The following is a 5,072-nucleotide window of genomic DNA, read 5'->3' on the forward strand; positions in this document are numbered from 1 at the left end:
TTATGTCTCCGAAATTCAGTCTCCTCCCATGGGCAGAGGGTCGGGGGTGAGGGGACTACAAACACACACGTGCTCTTTCACGTTGGAATAGTAACACTTAAGTATAAAGCCCACCAACAACCCACGTTCACGGTTCCTGCCCCCCTTCCCCCAAGCCCCCATGACTTTCAGGCTCTTTATCTTTTTCATTAAAAACTTTTAAAAGCGAGAATGGGGCGTTGGTGGTTCTGGGATAGGCAGCTGAGGTTTGGGGTTGGGATTTGCTTTCCCATGACAGATAAAATCGTTCAGGTGACTTCACTGCTGTTTCTAATTAGAGGGGAGTTTAAAAGAAGCCACAGGGTTTGGGGCTCCCATCTTGCTCGCTCATCTCTGTCAGCAATCACACCTGGGCAGGAGCAGAGGCGAGAGAAGATTCGCCCGGGGGTGGGTGCCCTGCTCCCACAGTTGCGGCAGTCCTTTTCTCGGGGACCATGAGGTTTCAGGCTATACAGAGCGCAAGCCTGGAGCACCCAAGACAGCCTCAATCATTCTCCTGGCGCTACTATCGCCTGGACTTAGGGAAGAACAAAGAACCGGTCTCCAATCATTTCTCTGACATGTCAGCAAATATATGTAAAAGGTCAGCTGTGAATTGCAGAGTGGAGAAGAAGTCTCCACCCCAAAACTCCTCCTTCCTACTCTGGCGGGGAGGCTGGTCTAGATGGTGCACCCCACTCGAGTGTCGAGGGGAGGAGTGTTGGTGTCTTTCTTTGGAGTCCCTTCAGCGATTTTAATCGTCCCTTAATCTGCTGGCCTTTCATCTCAGGGCCGATTTTCTACTTGATTGGAAACTTTCTTGGACCTGTCTTAAAACCTTGCTCAACAAGTTTGGAGTTTGTTTGTAGGTGGAGTTTTGAGGGGTTGTTTCCCCTTTATTTTGTTTTAGTGACAACTAATAGTAAAATGATGTTTTAAACTCATGAATGTCTACACTGAACCCGCCCCTTTTTTCCCCAGGGTGTTGAAAACAGAGAGGTGAAACCTATTTCTTATTTTAGCCCAAGCCGCAGGTGGCGGCAGTGTCTGAAGCTCCTTGTGGTTCCCTTGGGGAACTCTGAGCTCCCTTGCAAATGTGCAGTGGTTACAGACACCCTCTGCCCTGCCGTTCCTTACCTGGGATCCATACAGCACCCCCTTATTAGGCCTGGCCGGGTCCTGAAAGACCTAACAGACATGTGCTGTGGCTGGGGTGGGGCTTAAGGAGCGCCATCTCCACCCTGCGTGATTTTTGTTGATGGGCAAGGCGATGCATGCAGGAAGAGGCAGGCAAGGCCATGGTGGCGGTGGTTGGTGGCGTGTGCAAAGTCAGTCGCTGCTCAGAGCAGATAGAGACACTGGAGATCAAAGAGTTTGGGCCTCGGGAAGGTGAGCTTTGGGGATCTCTCATGAGACTCTGGAGGGTGGAAAGAAGAAGATTGGAAAAGTGAAAAGATCTAGAAGTAGAGTTTTCCAGCTAAAACCTCGGAGTTCACATCAGTTTTGAGTGCTCTTAGCCAAGATTCTGGATTGACTTGAAACTCAGTTTGCGCCCCGGCGGTGTTGGCGCACGCCTTTAATCCCAGCACTTCGGAGGCAGAGGCAAGCGGATTTCTGAGTTCGAGGCCAGCCTGGTCTACAAAGTGAGTTCCAGGACAGCCCGGGCTACACAGAGAAACCCTGTCTCGAAAAACCAAAGAGAGAGAGAGAGAGAGAGAGAGAGAGAGAGAGAGAGAGAGAGAAAAGAAAGAAAGAAAGAAAGAAAGAAAGAAAGAAAGAAAGAAAGAAAGGAAGAAAGAAAGGAAGGAAGAAAGGAAGGAAGAAAGGAAAGAAAGAAAAGAAAGAAAAGAAAGAGTGATTGGTAAGAATTCAGGAGGGGAACCAGAGCAAGTCCGTTCAGCAGGCGATATAACAGTCAGAGCACTCCAGAGGCTCCAGTCCTACCATCCCAAACACACCTTTACATCTACAGTACTCAAAACCAGTTCAATTCAAGATGAGATCAGCTCCATTTTCCTCACCGAAGACTACCCACCCCCCCGCCCAAGGCTGAGGTGTTTGTCTAGATCCCTCCCAAGATTACCTCCTCAACCACCCCCACCCCCCACCCCATTCCATCCAGACTCCAGTTCCCCAGACACCTGCTTCCATATCTGTTCCTCATCTCATCTGTCTTCTATGGCTCAGAGGCACTCAGACACCCACAGTGCCCAGGACAGGATTGAAGGACAAACCTGAGCCGCCTCCCGGCTTCATTCGGCACCAGGCTTAAGACAGTCTTCCTAGAGAGGCAGCAATGCTGGCTCAGAAGCTAAAGCGGCCTTAAGACTTAGCACCAATCGGATTGCAAACTTTCTGTACCCTTCCAGAACGCGCTCTCTGGGAAAGAGTAGATCGGATGACAGATGACATGCAACCCAGCTGCAGGTAAGGCTGAGTTGGGTCTCTGCCAGACCGGAGTATCAAATACACAAGAACCCATCCCTGACCTGAAGCTCTCCTTTAACGCCACCAGTCCCCAAACCGCAACAGGAATCTGCTGTTAAGATTAGTCTCTGCGCCTCGGTTTCATTCACCTCAGGGCCACCACGATTCCTTGTCATTTCTCTTTTGCCGATCTGGTGAGGAACTTCCAGGGCTGGACCCCGAAGTTCCTTAAAAGTAACTCAGAATCTGGATCCAAGGCTAAAAAGTGGGTAACTCTAAAGTCACCTGTGGGGTGACCTGTGTGTGGTTCACTTTCCCCCTTTTGCGGATCAGGAATCAATAAGCACCGCCCTCTTTCACAGTTTATCTTCCTGGCTGCCCTTGGGCCAGAGAAAACTCAACTCAACTTTGAATAGTAAACTAGTTCCTTAGGGTCCGAGCCAGGAAGGGAGATTGAAAAGAAAGAGGAAGGGGAGGTGTTGAGTGGCATTTTCCCACTGTACCTGAGGCCTTCCTTAGAAACGATGTCTCCAGGGCCTCAAAGCCCTCTGGACTCTCCAGTAGGATTAAGGCAAAAGAAGAGGATTACCAGGAAACCACAAGAGAAGGAAGCTACATCGCTTTGCAAAGGTGCTGAATTGAGGACCGGACCGGAGACCTTGGAGTGAAACCGGGTGCTTCACACTGATGTTCCCTGGGGCCAGTAGAAAGAGCCGTCCTGGGGGGGAAAAAAAGCCCTAGGTGTGTACTAGAAAGGCCCAGTAGCTGAGGATGTGCCCTGAAGGCTGGAAGAACACGCCATCACTAGGTGCAGACCTTTCAACGCCCGGCCTCCCAGCCCTCTCTGCCCTGGGCGACAGGTGCAGCGGTTGACTCGGCCGCCCGCCCGCTTTGCCAGGGCTGCTGGTGCACTGGTGCGGAACCACTATCGGAACGAGTTTGTGCTTCTGTTTACAAAGCAATCCTGCCATCAAAAGAGGAACAAAATCACCACTTGTCACACCCTGTCATAAAGTGATCTGCCTCGGAGCGAAACTCTGCAGATCCGGGCGCACGCGCGTGGTGTGGTGGGTGGCGTGAGAGGTGACAGGAGAAATGGAGACTATTCTAACTTCTTCCTTGGAAGAGTAAATCATTTGGCCACAGCAAGGAGTCCCCATCGTGTCTTGTCCTAACAGGCCGCGAAAGATCAGAATAGCCTGGGCTTTGGAGCAAGAACACGGCAGAAGAGCTCAGCCAGTCAGCATCCAGGACTGGGCCAGGCAAGGTGCACAGTGTCCTTTCTTGGCCCTATGGAATGGACCAACCCACTGACACCCCCCCCCACACACACACACACAAACACTAATGCCAGCTTTCCTCAAGTCTTCAGATGCTTTTAAGGCCCTTCAAAATAGATGAGAGAATTTGGGGAGGGGGATGAAGTCTCAGAATTTATGAGTCCCTGTTAGTCTCCCTGGCTGCAGGGGTACTCATGAAATTCCTGACTGGTGCCAGTTGATTTTGCCTCCTGCAATGGATGTCAGTCTCCTGAATGTGTTCTGGACAGGGGAAAAGATTAAGATAGAGCCAGGTGGCACCCACTAAATGTCAAGGCAAAGCTGGAAAGGTTTGTCCTAAGACACCATGAGAGATCCTTGTCTTCACCCACAAGCCTTGGAGTCTTCTAAATTTTTCCAGGTTTAAAGCAGGATGAGAGGAGCTTTGTGTAGCCAGGCTCAGGGACTGGGGTGACTGGGATGACTGGAATGACTGGGGGGGTTCCACCAAGGTGTCTCTGCCTGCCTCTCCATTGCTTTCAAACAAACAAATTAAGAGAAGGAATTCTTCCTTTCAGACTGCTTTGACGGTCTTGGTATTACTTTTCAGACCTTACTATACCTAACACTTGAGTTTGTACCTGAGCATTCAAAATTGTTTCCTGACTTACCACCCCCACCCCTGGCATTTCTACCCCCCCCCCCATCATAATCCATGAAGCATACACATCCTCAGTTGGGAGTTTGAGCTCCTGTGCATACAAGCCACCCTAAACTGGGGAGTCTTGGTGTCTGAAAAGTCTGTGGCCATTAGACTTTAAGAGATCATGTTGGGTCCTAAAAGACCAGCCTGAGTTCAGAGAGGCAAAGGGAGATAGAAGTTTGCCTCAGATCTGGCTGGAAGAATTTACAGTGTGGAATTCTCACTTGTACTTGTTGAAGACCTGGGCGAAGTTGTGTCACCCTTCACAACTCACATACAGCTCATGAAAGCAGAGTCCAGGCTAGGCTTGAGCCTTGGTGCAAGAGTTCTGTCACATGTGACAGGGTGTTTGTCAGGGGCTTGGAAATAAACAGGATCTTCAAAAGCCCAAGGTGGGGTGACCCTAAACCCTTCCCCCAGCTAAAAAGCTTTCCAGGGAGCAAAGAAAGACCAAAATAGCCTTGGCTTTGCTCTACAAGGAGGTCACCTGGAGAGTTCCCCGGGTTTGATACCCAGGCAGCTTTCTGGTGCAATTACATAAGAATGTCTCCGAGAAGGGATGAAGCAAAAAAATCTTTCAAGGGAATTTAACTCCAAGACATTTGCCTAGCATAGGGAAGGCCTTGGGTTTGATCCCCAGTACTGAAGAAGAATAAAAAGACAAA

Source organism: Mus caroli, chromosome 13 (genome assembly GCF_900094665.2).
Source record: "Mus caroli chromosome 13, CAROLI_EIJ_v1.1, whole genome shotgun sequence".
Lineage (NCBI taxonomy): Eukaryota > Metazoa > Chordata > Mammalia > Rodentia > Muridae > Mus > Mus caroli.